This window comes from Pelobates fuscus, chromosome 6, assembly GCF_036172605.1.
Source record: "Pelobates fuscus isolate aPelFus1 chromosome 6, aPelFus1.pri, whole genome shotgun sequence".
In the NCBI taxonomy this organism is placed as follows: Eukaryota; Metazoa; Chordata; class Amphibia; order Anura; family Pelobatidae; genus Pelobates; species Pelobates fuscus.
Window position 1 is genome coordinate 118,033,263 of NC_086322.1, and position 26,931 is coordinate 118,060,193.

A 26,931-nucleotide genomic window follows, 5' to 3' on the forward strand; every position below is an offset into this window, starting at 1 on the left:
CCTTCTTTCAATCCAGCAAATTTGGTCAAAAAATTCATGATTACAGTAAGTTATAATGTTTATCAGAATGAGAGTGGCCGTAGTTTTTTTTTTTCATATAAGTTGGCAACCGTAGATAGGAATAGTTGTCAAATAACTAAAACAAGTTAATTCCCTTTAATTCTCTCTCTCTCTCAACATCAGTACGACGATGGAACTAATTAAACTATAAGCAACAATTATGATATTCTTCGCAACATCATAAACAACCCTCCTGAACCCTCATCAGACAAATCAAAGTCATTCTAGATTTGTATCTTGAATATAAATCCTGCAAGTGTGTTTTAGATTTAGAAATATATTTCAACATGAAACACAATGAGTATGGAATTTACCCACAGCTACCAGCATTCTTGAGTCTGTGTGCATGATGCCAAGCCTACACAAAGACTCTCTCAAGTTTGGCAGGGGATGGTCCCAGATGCCTTACAGCTATATGCATATAATATACCCTTGCTTAGACCTCTGCATGAGACCTTATATCAGATGTGTTCTCCATACACTCCTCCTAATGCTTCATGCAGAGTATCTGACAAATAGGCAGTATTTATTCTTCAGAAGCTACTTGTGGCTGTGGCTCCACCAGCGATGTTTCCATATCATAAAAACATGCTGGGTTTTAAAGTTGTGTGAATGTTTCAATTATTTTTTTTTAAGTAATATATTAACCTCTCGAAAAGATTTAAAGAGGAACAGTCCTTTTTCTTGAGCCTCAACCCTTCTTTAAAATATTCATCCTCTGTCCCTGTTTATATCCTGAGATATCATTTTTTTCCTGTTACCATTCTTGGTTTTATATAATAGTGGTTTCTGAACGTCAGCTGTGAAGTTATATTTGTATATAGTTACCTATTTATACGTTATGTGTATTAATCAAGAAGGAATTAAAGTCATTAAATATGGTGAAGCATACAGTGTTTGCTTTGCTCACCCACAGTGTTAAGTTTGATCATTTTGGGGGTATATTTTCAATTGTTGAATTCAATAAGGGAAAATTGGATTCATTATTTAAAAATCTTATCTGGTATTAATTAGATTATGTTACAATAAATAATTGTGAACTGAAATGGGAACTGCCAGTAATTCAAACTCAATTCAAACTGCATTTAAAAATTCAGTCAAAATAGCTGATTTAGAAAAATTTACCAAGTCAATTTTGCCTTACGTTCTCACTTTTGTAAATGACCCTCTTATTGTCTTATGATCACTGTTTGCATGGTACAATCCGTGTATTAGCAGTGGTTTTCCTTTAATCCTCGAGAAGTTCACAGCAAGTTCTACATCAGCAGGGGGTCCTGACTTAGCCAGGAAAGTCCAAATCTGATAGTCTAAAGGATGGCCAAGTAGATAGCATCACTTCCTCCAGCTGCAATAAACAACATACTAATGCCCTGGCATGGCTTCTTGCTGCTGGGAAATGCTCAGAGCAAGGTTGAGTAAAAGATAATAGTTAATTAATTCATACTTAAGGCAAATCCAAAGCACACATTGGCATTTGTGTCATCACCTTTTGCATATGTTAGATGTCATGATTCCCCAAAAAACTTTATTCACTGCATATTTTCACACCAGGTTGGTATCAGTGCTCATGTAAACAACGTTATTGTTAAACTAACAACTTTCCGGTTAAATGGCAAAAAACAGGGGCCCCGTCGCGTGTCGCAGCCCTTTAAAAATGCGACCGGGCTCCTTTTTAGCAATAAAGTAATCATACACAGCAGGTGTCACGACAGTGACCCCTTCACGCAGAGTGCAACCTAACTATAGAACGTATACCGGACCTTAGAATGGCCGGGCTCACGTTAGAGTAGTCAAATGGGATAGCCAGAGGTCAAGGGATAACAGAAGACGGAATAACGATTAACAAGCCAAAGTACAGGGAACCAGAGAGTAGAATAGTCAAATAGAGTAGCCAAAAGTCAAATACCAGGAGAGAATACCAATATTACATAAAGAGCACTATGGGAACCAGCAAGAACCTCACTAGGGCGTCTTACTGCTGTCAAGACAGCCCTTTTATAGTGTGGTGTGTTTTGCTTTAAAACCACGCCCCCAAAAGGTCCGGGTGCGTGGTTGCGTCATGATCTTGTCGGCTTCCAGCCGACGGCAGTGGCGCGCATGCGCCGAACTTAGAAATTCCGCTCTGAGTGAGCGGCCGGCGTCAGAGGTGCCGTGCCGCTCAGTGAAGGAGGATGCTGTACTGCGTGGGTCCGAGGATGACAGGTAAGGTATCGTGACAGTACCCCCCCCACAACGACCGCCCCCAGGGCGGTTAGAACGCCTCCTTTCAAATAAACGAATCAGGCGGGGGGCGTGCACATCAGAAGCGTCCACCCACGAACGATCCTCAGGACCATAACCCTTCCAGTCTAAAAGGTATTGAAGTTTACCCCTAGAAAAACGAGAATCCAAAATAGACCTCACCTCATATTCGTTTTGTCCCTCCACAACTTCAGGAAGAGGAGGAGGGGTATTACGAGTAAACCGATTACAAATTAATGGTTTGAGAAGTGAGACATGGAACGAATTCGGTATTTTCATATTAGAGGGCAAACGAAGACTGTAACAAACAGGGTTGATACACTTGAGAACCTGAAATGGACCAATGAATCTGGGAGCGAATTTCATAGATGGGACCTTAAGTCTAATGTTACGGGTACTTAACCACACTTTATCCCCGATCATGAACGTGGGAGCAGGTTTCCGATGCCTATCCGCATTGGCTTTGTACACACTAGCCCTTTGAGTCAATATTTGTTTAACCCCTAACCAAGTCTCCCTCATGTTCCTAACGGTGTCATCTACACTTGGCACTCCGGTAGAATGAATGGAACTCGGTAAAGTTGTAGGATTAAACCCATAATTTATAAAAAACGGGCTGTGTAAAGTGGATTCATGGACATGATGATTGTGAGCAAATTCTGCCCATGGTAACAAGTCCGCCCAGTCATCTTGATGAACCGAAGTGAAACAACGGATGTATTGTTCCAGGCATTGGTTCATCCTTTCTGTAACCCCATTAGATTGGGGATGATAAGAAGAGGAAAGGTTAAGGTTGATACCTAACTGTCCACAAAATGATTTCCAGAAACGAGAAATAAATTGAGGCCCTCTATCAGAGACAATATCATGGGGTACCCCATGTAAACGGACCACTTCTCTTATAAATATATACGCCAGTTCAGATGATGTAGGTAATTTATAAAGAGGAACCAAACGAGACATCTTGGAGAATCTGTCAATTATCGTTAATACGACAGTGTAGTTCTTAGAAGGGGGTAGGTCTACTACGAAATCCATAGCAATACTTGACCATGGAGTCTCTGGAATAGGTAAGGGCATGAGGAGTCCTATAGGACGACCCTTAGGCGATTTTGTAGTGGAACAAATATTACAAGCAAGGACAAACTCACGCACATCCTTCTTGTAGGAAGGCCACCAGAACCGTTCCGCCAGCAATGATGTGGTTTTATGTATCCCTTGATGCCCTGCCATTTTGGAGTCATGCATGAGGGATAGTACTCTATTCCGATAGGTTAATGGCACATATAGTTTTCCTTGTGGAACAGTCAAGGTAGTACGATCTTGGAATGTAGAGATCTCCTCTATTAATCCCGATGAGACTTTTGCATAGACAGTTGCTACAATACGATTATGAGGGATTAAAGAGGACATAACTTCATTGGAGGAAGTAACAGGTTCATATTGGCGGGATAGAGCATCAGCCTTAGTATTTTTTGACCCTGGCCTGTATGTAACAACATAATTGAAACGATTGAGGTATAAAGACCAACGTACTTGTCTGTCAGACATTTTCTTGGCTTCACTGAAGTAAGAGAGGTTTTTATGATCTGTAAAAATGGTAACAGGGATGGGTGACCCTTCAAGCAAGTATCGCCATTCTTTAAGGGCAGAAATAATTGCCAACAACTCTCTCTCCCCTATATCGTATCTCTTCTCAGTTTCCGTTAATTTTTTAGAAAAAAACCCACAAGGATGCAATGGTTGATCATCCGAAGGTCTTTGAGATAGTATTGCTCCTATCCCTGACTCGGATGCATCTACTTCCAGTATGAAAGGACGAGAAGGATCAGGGTGTCTTAATACTGGTGCTGAGGAAAAGGCTTCTTTCAATAAATCAAAAGCTCTTTTAGCTTCAGTACACCATTCCCTGTGATTTCTTCCCTTCTTAGTCATAGCAGTAATAGGGGCTGTTATTGAAGAGAATCCTTTTATGAATTTTCTATAGTAATTGGCAAACCCCAAGAAGCGTTGGATTGCTTTAAGTCCAACTGGTAAGGGCCATTGCTGAATGGCTTCTAACTTTTTCGGCTCCATTTGGAAACCCGTACTAGAAATGATATATCCCAGGAAATGCACTTCTTCCTTGTGGAACAAACATTTCTCCAATTTACAATAGAGACCATTCTCTAATAACCTTGAAAGAACCAATCTGACATGTTCATAGTGTTCGTTCATGTTTTTAGAGTAAATCAGGATATCATCCAAATATACGATTACAAACATTTGTAAAAAGTCTCGCAACACATCATTAATGAAGTCCTGAAAGACTGCTGGGGCGTTGCATAAGCCGAAGGGCATAACTCGATACTCATAATGACCATAACGAGTATTAAAAGCAGTCTTCCATTCATGCCCTTCTTTTATTCTGATTAAATTATATGCTCCCCGCAAATCTAGTTTAGAAAAGACAGTAGCTCCTTTTAACCTGTCAAATAGTTCAGTCACTAAGGGAATAGGATAAGCATTACGGATAGTAATCTTATTCAAACCTCTGTAATCAATACAGGGTCTTAAATCCCCTTCTTTCTTAGATACAAAGAAAAACCCAGCACCCGCGGGCGATGAAGATTTAGTGATAAACCCTTTCTTTAAATTCTCGGCAATGTACTCCTCTAATACTTTATTCTCGGCCATCGACAGGGGATAAACCGTACCTCGTGGACGCATAGTACCAGGCAACAATTCAATAGGACAATCATAGGGACGATGGGGAGGTAATTTTTCTGCCTCTTTAGGTTCAAAGACATCTTTAAGATCAATATATTGGTTGGGTATTTGGGTGGTCAATGGTTCCATAGTAGGTATATTGATTAAGCCTACTGGTTTAATCGGAGTAATGCATTTACTGTGACAAGAATCTCCCCACTTAATGATCTCCTTCTTTTCCCAGTCAATCGACGGATTATGCTGGACTAACCAAGGAAACCCAAGTATTACAGGAAAAATAGGAGATGTTATCTGTTGCAGAATGATAACCTCCCTATGAAGAAGACCTGTAGATAATACTAGAGGAATGGTCTCCTGGGTAATAAGAGGTAAAGATAATGGTCTACCATCTATGGCCTCAACGGCCAAGGGTGCCGATCTTTTTTGGAATGGAAGGGTATTTTTCTGCCCGAATGAGAGATCTACAAAATTCTCAGCAGCCCCAGAATCAATTAAAGCAAGGGTGGATATTTTCTTTCCCTCCCATTCTAAAGTAATAGGTAGAAGAAGCCGGAGATCTTTTTTATCATTGAAGGAGGACATACACATAACACCCAAGGCCTGTCCCCCTTGTGAACTTAGGTGCGAGAGTTTTCCGGCCGGTTAGGACAATTCACTCGTGTATGTCCCTTCCTGCCACAATACAAACATAAACCTTCCCTCCTACGGTATTGTCTCTCTGTCTCAGACAATCTTGTAGCCCCTAATTGCATGGGTTCTGGAGGGGTTTCGGACGAGGGATAGGTTAGAGCAAGACGTTCTGGTACTCTCCTAGGTCTCTCTCTGGTATTCTGCCTATACCTAAGACGTTCATCAATATGAGCTAAATATGTTATTAGCTCCTCTAGAGTATCTGGTAAATCTCTTGTGGCCACTTCATCTAGGATTCTATCAGACACTCCATTCAGGAACACATCTACGAATGCTTGTTCGTTCCATCTGACTTCTGCAGCTAAAGTACGGAATTCCAAGGCATAATCTACTAGAGAACGGGTATTTTGTCTTAGACGCAATAAGGATTTGGCAGCGTTAGTCTTTCTGCCTGGGGTATCAAAAGTTCTCCTGAAAGCTGCAACAAAGTTAGTGTAATTAAAGACTATGGGGTTGTCATTCTCCCACAAGGGATTAGCCCAGGTTAAAGCCTTATCTACTAACAGGGTGATAATATACCCAATCTTAGCTCTATCGGTAGGGTAAGCTCTAGGATGGAGTTCAAAATATATGCTTATCTGATTTAGGAACCCCCTGCATCCGTTAGGATCACCCCCATACCTGAGAGGTGCTGTAGCCTGATTGGAAGTGCCTGTAGGTAGCACTTCCATGGGATGTTCTTGGGGTCTCAGACTAGGAGTCTGCTCCTCCGGCTGGAGATAAGCAGTGCGGTTGATTAATGTCTGTACGGCGAGGGCGATCTGGTCCATACGATGGTCCAGCTCCTCAAACCTATTGTCCGCACCAAGCCCAAGAGGGTTAACACCTGCAGGGTCCATGGCCCTAGTGTAATGTCACGACAGTGACCCCTTCACGCAGAGTGCAACCTAACTATAGAACGTATACCGGACCTTAGAATGGCCGGGCTCACGTTAGAGTAGTCAAATGGGATAGCCAGAGGTCAAGGGATAACAGAAGACGGAATAACGATTAACAAGCCAAAGTACAGGGAACCAGAGAGTAGAATAGTCAAATAGAGTAGCCAAAAGTCAAATACCAGGAGAGAATACCAATATTACATAAAGAGCACTATGGGAACCAGCAAGAACCTCACTAGGGCGTCTTACTGCTGTCAAGACAGCCCTTTTATAGTGTGGTGTGTTTTGCTTTAAAACCACGCCCCCAAAAGGTCCGGGTGCGTGGTTGCGTCATGATCTTGTCGGCTTCCAGCCGACGGCAGTGGCGCGCATGCGCCGAACTTAGAAATTCCGCTCTGAGTGAGCGGCCGGCGTCAGAGGTGCCGTGCCGCTCAGTGAAGGAGGATGCTGTACTGCGTGGGTCCGAGGATGACAGGTAAGGTATCGTGACAGCAGGTGACCCAAATCGTGCTGGACCTGGTACAGCTGCACAGCGGTAGTTCCACCACTGGTCTTCGGTTTTCCAGACTCTACTAGAGCTTCAAATGTGATTGTGTTCTATGGTTAGATAAACCCAATATAGAGCATTTTGGTGGTAAATAGAGATGGATTTGGCGCACATATAAAGGTAGCCATATGGAGAAGTACCCATGCCCACATTTAAATTTGTTAATTTTTGGGTTCTTTGTCTGCCAGAGGAAGTGGACATTTTGTTAGGATACACGGCATCATGCACTCTATCAATTATCAACAGATACTAAATGAACACCTGACTGTCTCTGCCAGAAAGCTTAAAGTGGGCCATGGTTGGATCAACATCAAAACATCAAACACATCAAAATCAACACAAAAATGGTTTAGTGACCACAAAATCAAGGTCCTGCCATGGCTGTATCAGTCCCCTAAATTAAACCCCATAAAAAAACCTGTGAAGTGAACAAAAAAAAGAGTCCACTAGGGTCAACCTCTATATTTGAAGGATGTGGAGAGATCATTTATGGAGGAATGGTCTCAGATCCCTTGCCATATATTCTCCAACCTCTTCAGGCATTATAGGAAAAGACTCAGAGCTGTTAGCTTGGAAAATGGAGGTAGCACAAAGTATTGACAAAAAGGATTTTGATAATTGTGCCACATGAATATTTAAGAAAGATTTTAATTTCGCATAAACCTGTGTTGTGTTTGCAATTGTTTGAAATGCATGAGAGCAGAGTATTTTTTGAACAAAAGATCAAAAGGTTAAACAATAAAGATAATTATTCACAGCCTTATCTGCTTATTTTTACCAAGTGTGCCAATATTAGTGGAGGGCACTGTAGAGCAATAGATTTTTGGAGGTACATGTTACAATCGCTGAGCTGAAATACTGGGTGGGCTAACCTCAGATAGTTTGGGTTTTATTTTACTTCATCCTTAAATCACCCTGTAAATCTGATAAACAATGCTTTCATGTCAGGCATTCAAAGCAATCACTATGTGTGGCAGCAATAATTCAAAAAATGGCTAAACACAAAGCCACAGACATGAAAAATATTGCACACTACCCTGGGAGCTGGAGAATGAGAACTGCAATGTGTGGTAGTCTGATTGTTTTAACTTGTGAAAAAGATGACTACACAGAAGTAGTATGCAGGTTGAGATTTGTTAAGGTAACATTCCAGCACATTTACAGATGTGCCAGCTTTCCTTATAAGACATCTGTATTCTTGCATACTGTAGAACAAAGACAGACCTGGCATGACACCTGGTTAAAGAACCCAGTCACTGCGTGGAGACATTCTTAGCTAATAAAGTGTTGAGTCACTTTTTTTTGCTCCAGACTTTTATGAGCAATGTGACTTGTTGTGAACCTATGTTCATATACACATGAAGCGTTAAGATAAACATTAGTGACCCTTCTGAGTATAAATCATTTTCCCCTAAAGGAAAACAATCACAATATTTGTTGTACAGTACTCCAAAGTCCACTGCATAGCCAACTATAACATGTCTCAAATATGGGAATGAAAAGGATCACCATGTGATCCTGGTGGAGATTTCTTATTGGAACATGGTTTACTATTGGATAACTTAATTTTTGATTAACTTGTTAAGTTGTTATAGTGTTACATATCTATGCAGATTCCCTAAACTGGATAATGATGAGTTGAAAATATAGCGGCAATAAATAAAATACTGAGCATGCATTGGCCAGAAAGTTTGCAATATTAATGTGATTCCAAGATAGTCACATTGGATGGATTCACTTAAAAATGTTGCCACTAAAAAAGTTAAAATAAGTGCCATGTCAGAATTGTTTATAACGTATAATGAAATACATAACAGGCCGAGCATCGTTACAGTGCAGCCATAGGAGGTAGTAATTGTGTAAGGTGTGCTGTAACTCTGGAAACTGGAGATGGTTTTTCCTGTATAGTAAATATTGGAGTTACAGTTCACAGCATGTTGAACACATATAACCCATAAGCCACTATGGAGGCCTCCAAACAATAAATGCCATCTAAAGTTAACAACAGGTGTCCTTTAGTCACGAGTATTCTCTAATGTTAGCATTAGCTCATCCATCTCTGGGTGCCAGTGATAGACTGAGAGCACTGGATTTACTCATCCCCAGTACTCTCAATCTTTCCTTTTCACCAAAAGGTGGATGGGATAATGGAGATGTCCACATCTACATTATCTGAGCCACATCAGAAGACCTGGATTACAAACCCTAGGAAATACAATTTCCAACCACAGATTATTTGCATTATAACCACTACTAAGAGTTGCTGTGCTTATGGTGGTTTGAGTGTCCCTTTAAATTCAGTACCACAAAGTGCACCCTTATAAATCCTTTTAAACAGCTTCATTTTAATGGCTCCTTTTTAACGGATACCTCTAATATGTAGCAAAGTTCATACTGATAAATGATAATTGATCTTGCAAATGAGTGCTTTTTTAATTGACAATAATCTCAAATTCTTTTTCCAACGATCACTTTCTGAGCTGGAGTTTGACATATCAGTACAGTGCATCTATCCATGAGCCAATATGAGGGTCTTTAATTTTAAATGTCTCAAGATTGGGGGAAATATGGGAATATTTTGATGTATCTTGAAGGTTACCAAATGTTTTTTTTCACAATAAATGACGTTTAGTTTTCTTTCGCTTTAATATAGATAACTCCATGTATGTAAACTGTGCGAGGAAATAGATTAACAAAAATATCAGAACTACAAGTTACACAACCAGCGCTAGAAGAATGACTTTTTTCCTACGCAGTCTGTACACACATATTGAATTAACATTGTATCTATATCCACAAGATTTCAGTGAATAGAATGTTTCCATATGTTGACTTGCATTACTATGAGTATTGGCTGCATCTATTCTTCTGGGAACTCCATCTGGAAAAACCAGTAGGATGATCCAGTTAAGTTTCTACTCCCATATGTTACTTTACTGAATGCACATTACATATAAAATATACATATGAAATACATACAGCAGGTAGGGAGGATTTACACTCCAAACCATCTTGCCTTTTTTTAAATTGGATATTTTTCCTTATCCAGCTAGACTGCTGACTCATTTTTATCCTAGATTTTACTGAATTTCAGCAACGCTGACTTAAAGGGTTAATCCAAGCACCATGACCACTCCAATTAGTTGCAGTGGTCATCATGATTGGAGTCTGTACATGGAGTTTAATCTCTTTGCTGCCAGGGATGTAACCAGAGTTCTGATGCCAATTCTGTCCAAATTTGTATGCACAGTGTACCATTCATTGGCTGTGAGAGGTCAGTTGACACTCTCAGCCAATGAATGCATTGCTTTACTGCTTCTGCAGACCCGCAGAAGCCAGAAACACACCACCAAAGCTGAAAGGATCCTCAAGGCCCAGTGGGGACCCCGGTAAGAGGGTAAACCATTGCTAAATGAGGGGACAGGGTCCAGCTATGGCTTGCAATATAACCACTACAGCAGGCGGTAGTGGTTATGGTATTTGGTGTAACCCTTTAAAGGTCTAACACATATGTAGTACGTATTTCATAAAGATATAATGTTTTAATAAATGCCATGTATATGTTCATTGAAAGTTGAAATGAAATAATATCTATAAGAGGTGCTTTATTAATATACACTTTGGAAAAAATCATAGCTGGAATGTTAATGTGTTTCTGTGTCACCATGAGTGATGGCTGATGGCGGGGACATTGTCTTGAGAATTGCCATTCATCTGCTTTTAGACTAGAAGATCTGTGATATATTCCACAAGATATTGTGTAGGCATTGTAATTCTGCACATGGTCTAGAGCAGTGGTTCCCAAACGAGCCCTTAGGACCCACCAACGGTCCAGGTTGTGTCAGTATCTCCATCGGAATTAAAAAGGGAAATACATAAATCCTGGATTGTTGGTGAGCCATGAGGACTGGTTTGGGAACCACTGGTCTAGCGTATAAACGTAACCTGGCATGCTAAGAGGTGAAGAAAAAAATATGCTGGCACCTGATTTGTGAGTGAGTAGCTCTTCCATTTCCCTTTCTATTACCATGTTCCACAAATTGACAAATTTAGTTCTAAAAAATACATTAGAATCCAGTAATGTTTGGAGGTGTGATATAAACAAGGGGGAAGCAGAATCTGCTTCAAGTTATGAATTTAGAAGGGTGCTCAATTAGAACATTCCTAAATTCCAAAATAGGCATTCATTTCTGAGTTATAATAATCAGAATGGACCCAGAAAAAACATCTCTTTTTGTTATAGTATTTTTAAGACTGAGCATGAATTTGAATATATATTTGTATGTATTATATATTTATATCAAAGGAAACCAAAACTAACTTAAGGAAAAACGGTTATTTATGACACCAAACAATAAGCGCAGGCCCCTCAAACGCCTCATTCTGAATGTCAGACTATAAAACCAAAACCCACTGGGAAGAACAATTGTGTTGTGTGATATAATAATAATGAAATGAAATAATATAACAAACCCCAATAATACTCCTCTTCTATTTAAGTTTTTTTCAGAACACAAATGTATTATTCATGTAAAAGAACAAAATAAAACTAAAGAATACTATTTATATGGCCATTTCAGAGAAAAGGCAGTATTTACATTGCCCCTAGGGACACCTCCAAGTAGCCACTCCTCAGATGGCCACTTGGGGGACTTTCTGGCTCAGTGCTGCACAGTAGGCAGCTCTGCTATTCAGCTGGGGATGCTGAAGTTTCCTCATAGAGATGCATTGATTCAATGCATTTCTTTGAGGAGGTCCTGACTGGCCAAAATGGCGGAGGTCCTGATTGGCCCAGCCCCCGTTGCCCCCTGTGGGAAAAAAAAATTGGCTAAAAATCTGCCATTTTGATTATGTCACCAAGGGGGTGGGGCCAGCGCCGGTGGACCCATGGAGAGTTGAAAATAAGGTGAGTTTTAACCCATTCTGAGGGGGATAAGGGGAGGGCAAGCCAGCTAAATGGTGGGTTTTCACTATAGCATCAGGAATACATGTTTGTGTTCCTGACCCTATAGTGTTCCTTTAATCTTATGGAAAAAATATATGGCCATGTTAATCTTATGGCAAAGTCAGGAAACTTACTTAGATGGTGGTTACTGTAGATCTCTGGTTTCAACCACACTTGTATCAGACATCGGTTGAAGAAATAGTTGTCTATCACTCCTCCAATGTAACAAGAGATTTATTTTGAATTTTTAATATGTAGCAGCAGATTTAAGAATGGTAACATATCGACTAACACAATAGTCTTAGTCTTTTCATGCTTATTTAGAATATTGCCAAGCTAATGCTTACTGCTATATACTAAATAAGAGATATTTTGCAGGAATGCTGCACCACTATTTCTTCAATGGACGTTAATATTATGGTAACAAAACACCAATCACTATACCAAGAGTACTACATGAGAATTATGGCCCTTTCCAGTCCCTGGGCTATGGATCAGTATGTGGTTTGCTCTGTGGTGCAGTCTCTATGCAGCTCTTTTTAATACTACAATTTCCACACACGCATCTTTTCCAGCTTCCGAACTTACCGTATATTAATAAAATCAATATGTACACTGCTGTATATATCTGATTTTAATTTACAAACAAGATTTATATCTTCCTACCAGGCGTCAGTCCTTCAAGAAGTCTGATATGCTGATTTGTAGACATAACCAGTTGACTCATATGGAAGATCCACACACAGATCTATTGCCCGGGGGACTAGAAGGAGTCATAATGCTGCTTTAGCACACTTTCTGTTTTCTAAGTTCTTTCATTTTATTGTGACCATTTAAATTGTAAACTGTATCATGCTATTGTTTTCTTTTCTTTTTTTTGTTTTACATGTATATTATATAAGATTGACGATCTGGAAAACCTCAGTAGTAGAGGAGTATTAAGGAGGTATGTAGCCAATTTGTGTATGAGGATCCACACATCAGATGGCTACATCTAATATTAATTATTGTAGTGCACCTCACCATTGACCCTCTTTTTTGGGATTGGTCTTACATTAAGTGAATGACAATTCCCTTTCAGGTCAGAATACATTGTGTTAGTGAAATCTTCAGCAAATCTACATTATAAAAACTACACTGGCTTGGAGAACACTTCCTACTTAGCCAAAATGCCCACTTGTGCAGGTGTCACTGTGCCATTGGGGACAGGGACAAAAAAACCTACAAGTTCTATATATATATATAGTCTTTACCACTATGTGTATTATGTAGCATAACAAGTGCACTTTAAGTCTAACACTTACCTAAGTGAGTCGATACTAAGCTATAGAACAATAAAGAAAGTGCCTGGCAGGAATTCAGACCCGGACAGTGGTCAACATAGTGCCATCCAGTGGCTTATATACTGTTCTGCCAATTATTTCTGTTTATCTAACAATCATTAAATATTTCCCCAAATTAAATATAGAATGTGTTGATTGTGTTTTGTTGTAAAGCTGAGTATCACAATTCTACTTTGAAAGGTTGCCTTCTATTCTCAGAAATAACAAGACTAAAGGAACAGAGGAGGACTAAGTGGGTAATATGGGCATAATTTTAATAAAACAAAAGAAGAAATCTAATAAGCCAGCCTGACCTGTCCTGTATTTGATATGAATCCACTTATGTAGGTATATAGTGATCGCTCGCTCCAGTAGCTATTCGAAGTTACAATGTTGTAGACTAGCTCAGGCTGGCTTATTAGATTTCCTCTTTTGTTTTATTATAATTTTTCTTGTCACTTACGCTTTTTTCTTATGACTACTTTTTCATGTTTTTTGTGTGGTTATTCGTCTAACGCTACTTACTGAATAATGATTGAAGTACATGTAATTTTACCAGTTATATTGAGTTGCTAACTCCCCTGGTGGGTAACCTCTAATGATTTTGAGAGTTGATATCCCTGGTGTTTTCGGCACTTGGGTTTCACCCTTGAAAAACTTTTCTAGTTATTTTTTTTGCCTTCTATTCTCACTGACACAGTGTACATGGGCATGCACAAGGGTGTAGCGGGTGTGCCCAGGCACACCTTAACGCAACCGAAGTGCCGGCTGCTGCACAAGCTGGCAGAGAACTCCAAAGGTCGCCCTGTGTTCCCCAGTCATAGGGTATGTAAAATGACCGATGGCTTTAAGTGTTTTCCTATAGTGACCTAAGTCCAGCAATGTGCCGGGCTGAGAGGCCAAAACCCCTCTATTGTTGCAGTACTGGGAGAGGCTTGTGGTAGCCGGCACATCACTCACTGTAGCTTGAACATATCTCTCACAGCTACAATTACAGCTCCCTATACACTCTCAGCTAGACACCCATTACACAAAACCAGACTTATATATCACACACAGAGATACACAACACTCACAGCCACTCTACAGTTTCACAAAACATACATCTAAGCAACATTTTAATAACAAATTCACATTACACAACAGGGATAAAATTCCCAGGTGCATACTCAAATGAAACGGGCTGTGCAGGCCTATGGCAGTGTGCATTACTTGATAGCGACACATGGTAGCAGTACTGAGACCGATTTAATGTAGTGACATGGTTCTTTGAAAAGGTTTGAGAAAAAATAATTCTCTACCATCATGGCAGTGATGACCACAGCTTACGAACTAAAGATGACAATGATACAAAATATTTGGCAAAGAATGTCAAACTATCTTCTTCTTTAGGTTGTGTAGGGTGAATATATGCTTTCACTAAGCCAATTAACTGTGAAAAGATATGTAATTTATTAGCTAACGTGGACAGGAAATTGTACCAAAAAGTCACATGTTTCTTTGATGACCTTCATTGATATTTTCCATTAAAACAAACATTTTTTTTTCCTTCCCTTGGCTCACCTTAAAAGTAAAACAATAATCCTCTAGATGTAAACCATGTAACAGAGAATATATTCCCCAAAGGGATCATAAACATTTGGTTCATAAATACTTGAGATTAACAATAGACAGGCAGAGGGCCAATGATTTCTTGAGCGCAGTGAGAAGGTCTTTGGGTTATGGGATGTTGGAGAACAGACATCAAACACTTGGGTTTTTCTTATTTGTTTTATGATTATACTGAGGGGGATGTAAACTATCACTTATTGTCCTGTCTTTTGAAGTGGGAATAGAATCTGGAGTCTGCTACACTGCTCTCTGACAGGAATAAGCCAGGTTCTAAACCACCAATCTTAGAGGCAAACAAATGTATTCTTCAAATAACGATGCAAGGTAGGGGTATTATTATATGATTTATATACTCTGAACACATTAAACATGCAATATGTTAAACTTTATTACTATCTACAAATTGAACTGTAAAGCATATCATATTTATATAGTGTGCAAAGATTATTTATTGATAAAGGTAATTTATTGGACCAAAACTTTACCAGTCAAAGGAAGACTAAACTCTGTCCCTATTTAAAAACAGATGTGCCCCCTCCTGCCATTTGCTTTAGAAGATAGATAATTTACTAACTTTAGGATTCCTCAGCACTGCTTACCTCTTTATCTCCCAAATCATTTAGGAGGCACGGCCTCCTCCTCCAATCCAATGAACCTCATAGAAGAGCATTGTGGACCCAATGGTGAGCTGATCAATGCTTTCCTATGGGGGATTCTGCCTCACATGACCGTTTTTAAACAAAAAGGGTCACTGCACTCATTGAGATTAATTGGCCTGGTTGAATTGAGTTGCCCTTTAATTTTGTCTACATAACAAACATTTGTTTTTTTATCCACTAAAAGCAGACTTTTTGAAGACAGTCAGTTGGAAATGTTACTTCATGGTCAGGCCAAAATGACTGTTTCAAGCCAGTCCAGTTCATTTAAAATATAGGCCAAAATAGCAGAATTAAAACATTCACCTGATTTCACATGTTGTATTATTACTGGCATTTATAAAGCTCCAACACATTCCACAGCACCTGTCAATTCTCACAGTCAGTAAATAGCCAATCCCTATCGAGAGTGGTTATCAAGAAAAGCAAGTAAATTATCAATGGACAATACAATGAATAGGGGTTTTATTAACATATTGGCCCTTTCATCACTGACGTAGAGTGTATGAATCAATATATTATATAAATGCAATACATTTATATCATAGCCCCCAGGACAGCTGCTTGACCCAACACCACAGTATTTCAGACATCCAACAAGTAACAAAATTCTAAGCAATCTCATTCCTTCTCCAACTATAATATCCTTGTTCTACTTGATTGTAAGTTCTTGCCAGACCCTCAACTTATTCTGCTTCTACTGTCTGGTTGTACCCCTTTGTAATAGCTTCGAATGCATAATTACTGTTATGAAAGAAAGATAAAACAATTTCATAGCTGAAGGTGCTGAGAATCGTACTATAACAAATAGTGGAGAGCAAGTTTTGGGTCTGCTTCCATTCCCTTTCATGAAGTGTTTACATAGAATTGGCAAGTTGGGATATATTATGAAGAAAAGTTCATACCTCTAGCTGGTAGTGCCATCATATTACCTACAGGGGGCAGACAGCAAGTGTGTGAGCTCACCTTGCATTATCTAATAGTAGAGGAAGGGTGTTTGATATGAGGAGGAGTACTTTAAGCAAATAACTGAAATAACTTAATATCCGGAAGTCATTGAGAGAATTCTTGGTCAGGAAACTCATGAAACGTAATGCTCTACGCCTCCAGCTTCACGCATTTACCACAGAACAATCTCCATGGTGATTAAGGAAGTAAGCAATGAATTGTTTAGGCAACTCGACACAATTTGTGCCAAATAATTAGTATCTGATTCCTGGAGTAGCAGTGGAACAGATTAGTGAGATAAGCTCCGTGTCAAACATTTTATGGATATTTCTAAGTGTACTTATATAGAAAGGTCCAGAGTCATGAAGACCAGCAGGCATCAGATATTTATATAGAGGAGCCATGTTTCTGGTTTATTTTATTGACTATTCACCTCAGTAAATGCTATTGAAGTGTTTGGCTTTGTGAAATGTCTGTAAAATCACGTAATACCACAGAAGTCATTTTCTTTTCTTACGCTAAGTATTCCTTGTCTTTCATGGTTCATTAAGGATGTATTGTTAATTACACCAGAATAGATATTGCCCTTTAGCTGACATTGTAGTTCACATTTTCTGAGAGCAAGAGGGGTTAATTCAATTGTATTCCTTGTCATATCAAAAAAATGTACAATTTGCTGGCTCACCTTCTGCTTGCAATATTCCCAGAAGGTCAGGGTAACACCCTTTTTATTATAATGGCAGAGTGCCATTAAAAGCAAGGATGTAATCAGGCGAATTATTCTGATAGGAGATAAACACAGTATCCCAAAGTCATTGAAGGTTTTTGTTTTGTTTTTTTCAGCCAGGAAACTAGTGAAAAGTGACACTCCACCTCTGCGTCTGTGAATATGCTGGTATGAACTCTTTCTATGGTCATTAAGGAAATAAGCACTAGATTGTTTAGGCAACCAGACAATGAGCATGCCAAATAATTAACACAGGGTCCTTAGAGAGGATGTGGAGTGGATAAATTAGATATACCTGTTACCCGCTTCAAATGTGCTGTCACACAGACATGGTGGTTAGTAAATCACAAATATTAAGGGGTTTATTTAATAGAAGGAGAGTTTTAGTTAATTGGCATGCAAGTGAAGGACACAATAGCAGAGTTGGAAGCCAATATCTACAGCATGTATTACGTTGACACCAGTTTTTAGATGCATTTGCTATATCCCCGCAACTTAATGTTTGCTTAAAGGGGAACTATGAACACCGGTGTACGCCTGGCATGGTATATAATGCTAACCCTTGACCAGTACAGAGTACAGTTGTGTATGAAAGATGCAACGCTTTGTCCTTATAACATACCAAGATGCTGTGAACAGTAACTTCCAGGACTCTCAGCAAAATTTCAGTTTGCTGATAATGATGCTAATTAGAGTCCATGGCATGCTGAGTGCAGGTATCAATTAGCTAATTAAGCAAGTCATTTCTATATCTCATCAAACCCTAAATGTCACTGAATTAGTATGATAAACCATATGAGATAACAGGTTTGCTTCTGATATTTAAAATACACCTGAGCTACACATCATTTTTTTAAAAAATGTTACTAATTTACAAATGAATATGCTATATGGAAACAATATGTTCCTGTTAGATCAAAATATTGCAAGGCCTCTTTAGGCAATATTTCCCCCATGCATTAGAGAAACACAGCAATGGGGTACAGTAGAATTACTATAAAGTGTTAATATACACGGTAATGTGACGTAGAAATCACTCCATACAATGATATTGCAGGAAGTGTGTGATTACAGTAAAATGTTTTGTCTCATGCCTAAACACATACCTTCATTACCATGATAAGAGAGTCCTAAACGAAGAAGGAACAAGTTGATGGATATGTGGAACCTGCTGAACCTGAAGATTGTACCTTAGATGGAGAAATGTTGCACCCAATGTTTGGGATAGAGAACAAGTTGTCAGTTATCTAGATTTAATTTGTCTGCCAGGCACACCCAGTTTTGACAAACATGTACATCATCTGAGGACATTTGTACAATGTTTATCTGGGCAAGGGCACTCAACGTGGTACAGGACTGGGAACCAAACCTCGCTTGATCTGACCATATGTCCTCCTCAAGTTGTGCTAACAAGAAAAACATGACATGTTTCCAGCAGGTTCCAAATTACTGAATGACCCTACTGAGTTAAACCATCAATTCTGGAGCATATTTATTTGCATAAATACTCAACATAATCATTCTCTGGCTTTCTGCTAACAATTATTATCACCATGCAAACCAATTTGTGGTTGGCTTTAATTATTTTCCCTTTGATCTCTGCAATGCACTTGTGACACTTGATGCACATATTTAAATGGGATTACATGTACTTTCAGATACGCATTCTTAAACACGTAACACAAAATTATCCTTATGGCAACATGCTTAGGATGGTATAAAAAGAATCACTGCTGAGTTCAATGTGACCCTTAAGCCAGATGCAAAGCCATAATTTAAAGGAACACAAATGTGTATTCCTGATGCTACAGTGTTAAAAGGACAGTTGAGGCATCAGGCTCCCCTTACCTCCATTTTAAGAGTTAAAAATGCATCTTATTTCCAGTGTTGCGCAGGTCCATCACCGCAAGCCCTGTCCTCGCTCCTCCTCCTTGGCTGAGATAATCAAAATTGACGATCTTGGCCAATCCAATGTTTTCCCATAGGAAAGCATTAGGAGGCTATCGTGCATACACTGCAAAACACAGCTCTGTGCCAAAAAGCATCTCCTCATGCATCTCTATAAGGAACATTAGGCACCTCCATGCAGAGTGCAGAGATGCTGAACATCAGTGCTGCATATTGTGCAGCACTGACCCAAGGACCCACCTCTAGTGGCAATCTGAGTGAATGCCACTAGAGGTGTTCCTAGGCTGTAAGGTAAACACTGCCTTTTCTCTGAAAAGGCAGTGTTCACAGCAAAATTCCCGCAGGGACTGACTTTACTCATCAGAACAACTACACTAAGCTGTTGCTATTCTGGTGAATATATTGTCCCTATAAAGAAACATGCTAAGCAATATTACCAGTTACAGGTTGGTGAAGTGACAATGTCCCTTGGTTCTAGGTCAAACATTTTAGAAGCAGGTTGGCAAAACAGAGACTTTACCTGGCACCCAGAACTGGCCCATCATATGATATGAGAACAATAATGAAAAATTTGTTATTCTTATTTTTGAATATGGAGATTTTTCTAGTGGCACTCAATATAATGTTATACAAATTAAATTTTGTTCTCATTTATGGAATTATGTAAACTACCATACAGTTATATGAAAAGAGAACTGTCTCCAAACATCTGGCGCTGGATATGTCTTTGTTAAATTCTATTGTCCATTGGAATAAAAAACCAGACTGACATAAAATCAGCAAATGAGTAAGGTTAATCAAATCCATGCAGCAAGTATTGGCATTTATGGAACAAAGACTATGTGCTTAGAGATATTATTTTCTGAAGAAAAAAAAAAGATTTGATTGAATCTGAAATATTGATGTTAATTAAACAACAAGACACAATGGAAAACAGATGCTGTAAAAAATGTTAAAAGATTGGAGTGGTATGCGGCTTCCTCTTTCAGTCTTCTTGGACTAGCTCGAAGATTGGATTGCATTATACATCTACATAACTAGTGGTAACTTGTTTCAGAACAACCAGCTGTATGATACATAGGGGGAACTATGGATACACAGAAATTAATTTACATCTGAATCACATATAGGCAGAGAACTGCAAGGGTCTCCCTTTCTCCTCTCTCTAGTTTAAAAAGCTATGTCCGTACTGTAAGGATGAAACTTATGGCCAATAATCACATACGGTCACTCCACTTCTGTGATTGCTCACAGAGCTTGCTTTTACCTCTACCAGGGAATTGATAAAAGACATTCACCTGCAGAAACATATTAGAAGCTTTCTATGCATGTGTTCTATGCAGAGAAAGAACAAGATTCCACTGGTTTGAGGCCTCCTTCATTCTTCACATGGTGAATGAGGCCAAGCAAATTCATGGTTCCAGGGCCCTGTCTAACCTCTGGGCCCAAGGTGATCACTTATGGTGACCATATGGTTAAGCCTGCTCTGGTTCTATGTAGGAGGTTTCTGCAAAGTGGGACTTAAAAAAATCCAAGAACCCAAAGAAACAATTATAGCAAGTCACACAGGTCTTACAAGCTCTACATTTTGCAGAGACAGTTTTTAATGGGCAATCATATATCCACTAGCCATGTAACTTTTAGAATATTCTCCTGCTTTGCTGAGCACAAGAACCATCAGAGTAAAACATCTCATGCTAGAAAAAGTGACCTGTTTACAATTTGCTTATTTGTTTTACATTATGCAGCCTTCTTTGATGGGTTCTGTGGTAGAAATTAGAGCAGCCACTCCTCAGTTACTTGACAGTAAATAGTAATACATACAGTATCTCAAAAAAGTGAGTACACCCCTCACATTTTTGTAAATATTTTATTATATATTTTCATGTGACAGCACTGAAGAAACGACATTCTGCTACAATGTAAAGTAGTAAGTGTACAGCCTGTATAACAGGGTACGGTAAATTTGCTGTCCCCTCAAAATGGCACACACAGCCATTAATGTCTAAACCGTTGGCAACAAAAGTGAATAAGTGTACTCTCTGCATTCAGAGCCAACATGTTATCATGGAAACCTTTCAAAAAAATACACCATGATCATATGGTTACCAATCTGTCTGTTACCAATCTGCTTACAGATCACAGTCCTCTGATTCATCCTGGGTTCAAAGGTGAGAATCGTGAAATGGGCTGTGGTAATTTAAATCATACACACAATTTCACATGCTATACACACAAACACACACACACTACAACAATGCACAGAGTAATACTGACTAAATCAACTCAGAGATAAATGTGTTTCAGTAAATTGAGGGGAACATTTTACTGCACACAATACATTCTCATAGCTATCACAGCAAGCCATAGAGTCCAATATTGAGATCTCTACTTTGAGATAAAGTAAACCCCAGGAGATATCTGCATTGTACACTAGGAAACTAGTAGGGCATGGTGGGTTTTGTAGTCCACATCCCCTGGAGTTGTTAAATTCTGGCATGTAGACAACATTTTTGTGTAGGAAAGACGAGAATGGATACTCAAACTTTCCACCAGGAGTCGATACAATAAAAGAATTTAAAAAAGAAGGTAGATTGACTAAATATTAAAACAGGAAATGAAAGAAAAATATTAAAAACAAGTGCAAAATATACACTGTAACAATGGATAAAAAACAAACTGAATATGTCTCTGGATCAATAGTCCACAAACAGAGGCATAATAAGAAACCACGGGACCTGGTGCGAAAATTGCCATGGCCCCCCCAATAGGTCCCCCCCACACACATGCAGACATACAGATACACATGCATACACACACATTCATGTAGACACACACATACAGACACATACATATACACACAGATACATACAAAAACACATACATACATACACACACAAAAACATGTAGAGACACACACACGTGCACTGACAGACACACACATGCATTAACAGACACACACACTCGTATACACACATACACTCAGACACAAACACACATCGGCTCACAGACACACACTCACAGACACTCACAGACACACACTCACAGACACTCACAGACACACACTCACAGACACACACAATTGTGTGTTGTGTGTTTGGCATATCACAAACAGGCATTTGAACCTCATGAATTGTTGTTTTTTTTCCCAATTAGTAGCAAAACCAAGCAAGGATATTTAATCATGATACATTTGTAACAACTAAGCAAAGAAATTGAAACTTGAACAATTTCACAATATATCTCAATCACATCTACACCATGCATGGATCTTTTGATACACTGACTTGTATACACTACAGTGTTACCAATTTCTTATGATTCCTGTTGCTTCTAAAGCACCTACTTTTTGTTTGCATTTTTAGTTGTATAAATACTGCATAAAGTAGCTGATTTTTATATCAAAGGCCTATGTATATTTTTTTAGAACAGATATGTGCTGTGTACACTGCCAATTATTTAAGTAATATTATAATTTTTATGTAACAGATATTATACAACACAGTGTGTTTCATATTAAAAAGATGTGTTTATAGCGTACCTGTTGTGCAAATATTACATGGTATCACTTTACAGAGTTTGCATTTGTCAGGTAATTAATTGCAAGCAAATGTTCAAAGCAAAGGGGGGATTTATAAATATATAGTTTTTTTTAAAAGATACGCATTCATTCACTTGCTTTAGCTGCCCGGGGTCTTGGAAGAGATGGAATGCTCATATGATTGTATGTTCTACAAGGTCTCAAAATGTCCAATCACCACTAGCCATGGGCATGTGAAAATGCAATCTTGGCAAATAGCACTTCACCCATGATGACTATGGTGTGGCTTGCAGTGGCGACTAAGTTTTAGGACCTGGCTAGCAGCAAAGCCTGGTTCTACTCTGAAAGTTTGGCATATAATGTGAAGTCTATAAAACAATGGTTTGTTGAAAACCAAGAAAAGCTAAGGTTTAATTAGCTACTGGTCTGTGCACAAATCCTATAAGTGGTAGCGACACTTTAAAGTGACCAGTGACATGGCTGTAAAAGTTAGTTCATTTTTCTTGTTTTGTTTTTTTGGGTGGGTTCTACACCGTTTATGTATTTTAAGTTTCTTTCTATGTCAGGCTTCCCTGGTAAAGTTACCATTTAAATTACTTTAACCCTACAGTGTCATGGGGAACACTGGGGAACATACAGAGGTACAGCAATTTTGAAGGAGTGCCTGAAAGCACAAACGCACTCAGGGTCATGATATCAAGCTGCACAAGGATGCAATTTGGAGGTGTGTTTGTTACTTACACGCATTATGCAACACAGGAAATGCTTCAATAATATTTATTGGATCGAGGGAAAGAGGGACTGTCTCCACCAGAACTTTAACACTTCTAAATAAATTACAGCTATTATCTAATTTCTTTCAGAGGGATTGTACTGTAGTTTAAAATAAAAATCAGTATTACAGCTATTCATAACGCTGATTGTCCAAATTGTGGAAGACATCACATTTTTAAGCCACAGGAAAAGTATTTATTTCTAACTGTTTCTTATATCTTTTAATAGGAGCCGGTTTCTTGTGTGGTCCGTTGGCATTAGAACAATGGACCCACAAGACCAAAAATAATCCATGTTCTATCCTGACTTAGTCATCCCAGCAGGAGGCAGACAATTAGTACGCCACTTCAGTATATGTTGTTGGTTCTTAAGAAAAACAAAACAGTTATATACGTTTTATTTTCAATTTATCCTTTGTTGCATGCATGTAAAACATACACGACTGACTGTCAGTTTCAGAAGTTTGATAAGGAGAGATGTTCTGCAAGATTTAATAAATAGATGGAGAAAGCATATGAGTTGCTTTTTGATGTTCTAACAGTTTTATAGAATAAGCACATTTTTTTCTACAAAGACCATCAGGACTTGTCTTTGTCAAACAATAAGTCAAACCTGCAGTGAAATGTCTTTTACAGTCAAGTTTGGTTGCTTGTTAAGCTATATTGGCAGCCATTTTGGCTAAGGGTTTAGTTATGTGGTTAGAATAAAACTTGGACAACTTGTACAATGGTCTGCTAATGTAAAACATGATTTATCTTCTAGTCTGAGTAATGTCTGTGTTCTAAAAGAGTGATTCTATATTCTTTCCAACAGATTAGTGTTGATATTGTATTCAGAAAGAACGGATTCCACATTAGGCGACTATTTCAAAACAGCGTACCTTATCAAATTACAAATTATTAGCCTGTTGTACCATAATTGCTACTGTAAATCCAGTTCTGGAAACATAATACATGTGCTTGACTTTTCCTGTTATAAAATAAAAGATATCAAAATCATATAACAGGGAAACATAGGCTATTTTCTGTAAAATATGTTATTCAGCCGCGGATTCGGGGGGAGCGCCAAGGCACCATGAAAGATAACGTCTGCAAATTGTACCTTCTGTTTTTGAGGCAATCCACATAAAGAATGCACTGTCGCTGAAATTTGTTTTGCAAAATATGATGATTTTATCTCAGATTTAGATTTAAAGTTATTTTAAACTTAATAGCAAGAAATATCGTTTAGAATCTAGAAGCCAGATTTTAGTAGGAGGTTTCTATGATTCTTCAAACTACTAAAATATTTAGTACAAATTATATTTAAAAATATAATTTTCTTTTCAGAACATTTCAAAGGGCTTTTATATTTTTAGTTTATATATAAATATATAAATCTAATAGTTTATATATATATATATATATATATATAACTTTTTATGGTAAATATTTAAATATGAATCAAAACCAGAAATGATGAGTGTATTAATAACCTACAAAGTGCAAACCACGTTTTCTGTGCATGAAAAAAGCTATTAAACTGGTAAAACCCGTCATTTTGTAGCTGAAGGATCGATACTAAACATTTCAGATTGTCTAATTAGGTCTAGTAATACAGATTTAAAACACATTTCAAGGACTGACCATGAGCTCATACTATAACTTGGAACTTACTTTTGGATTTGTAACTCTGTTTGGTCTACATTCATACAGAATGTAAATTATCCCTCCAGAGATTTGTTTCAAGAGGTTTAATATTTGATCTATCTAATCAAGCACTACTTCTTTAAGCAGATGGCAGTGACATTCTCATTTGTTAAAGAGACATACTCAAACAAACCAGGACATACTTTAAAATTGTAGAAATTTCAACATACAATTTATAAGCAAATAATTTCAGTGGGTACACCATTTTTTTTAAGGGAACACTGGAGGGTCAGGAACACAAACACATTCCTGACCTTATAGTGTTAAAACTATCTAGCCCCCCTGGTCCACCTTGCCACCCTAAATATAGTAATTTCTTATCTTTATTCCAGTCTGCTGTTGCTGTCCGCCCCCCTCCCCCTCCGATTTGCCTCGTTGACTGACATAATCAGAAGTGAATCTTAGCCAATCACAATGCTCTCCAATAGGAAAGCATTGGATTGGCTGAGATTGTCAAATCTGTTGATCTCAGCCAAGGAAGAGGGCCAGGGTTGGGACCAAATCTGAATCTCCCGTTAGAGATGCATTGATTAAATGCATCTCTATGGTAAAAGTTCAATGTGCAGTGTGCAGCACTGCCCCAGGAAGCATCTCTAATGGCCATCTGAGGAGTGGCCACTGGAAATGTCCCTAGGCTGTAATGTAAACACTGTATTTTCTTTGAAAATACTGTGTTTACTGCAAAAAGCCTGCAGTGACTGACTATACTCACCAGCACAAACTCAGGTGACATTTAAACAGTAGGTTGTATAAGGCAATCCATAGACTAGTATGTAATATAAAGTCACTAAATCACTCAAGAAACATATAGTTTAATGATGCTAAACTTCACTCCAGTTATCTGTAGAACTTGATGGAGCACAGGCTTTTTGACTGTGCATATTGGAAAAATACAGAAAAACAAAGAAAATCCAACAAAATAAAATCCAAACAACTTGTGTTCAAGTTCATTTATCATAAAAAAGTAGCTCTGTTGCAAGTGAGTTGAGTAAAGAGGAGTGTCTAACCAATGTAAGTGTGCTAGAACAAGTGTGCTGGGCATTCTCTAAACAAAATAGCCAGCTATATAAATGATCTATATAAACATGACTTGGTATTAAAAAGGTAATAAATATGAATTAATCATTTGTTCAACGAAAACATGCCACAATCACATCAAAATACAATCAATGTGTTACCCTACAGAGAAAACCGAAAGGATTGTTCTAAAAATAGAGCCGACTAATAAACAAAATAATGTCATATATAGGTAAGTATCATTAGAATCAGTTTTTAAATCAGTAAAAGTGCAACAAACTTATCATCGGTGTAAAAAGAAGTATTCTCCAAGAGCAGAATTATCTGTAAGGTAGCCCAGGCTCAAGCAGAGGTCCTTGACCTCCTGTCTGGGCCATGAGCTCTGGCTGTAACATAGCACTTTTTAAAGCTGGCAGGGAGATCAAAGTTATCTCTCTGCTAAGTCTTGACACCCATCACCTGCTAAAGGGGGTTTTAAGATCTGCAACTCTATTAGGCATAGCCCAATTTCTCAATTTACTTTCCCCCCATCACTTCTCAATGACTCAATAACAGAGTCACAGCTTCTGTCCATTCAAGGGCATTTGCATTGATATGAGATTGTGCCCGAAACTGCTTGTTTTATTTGTCCTTCAAATAAATATTTGGTAGCACTTCTGTGCACACTTC

At 38.5% G+C, this 26,931-nt stretch overlaps 1 protein-coding gene across 2 annotated transcripts in view; it reads right to left on the reverse strand.

Annotated features, from left to right (window-relative positions):
• Positions 1-26,931, reverse strand: part of PALLD (palladin, cytoskeletal associated protein) — a 359,849-nt gene that overhangs the window by 121,113 nt on the left and 211,805 nt on the right. The window lies entirely within an intron of this gene.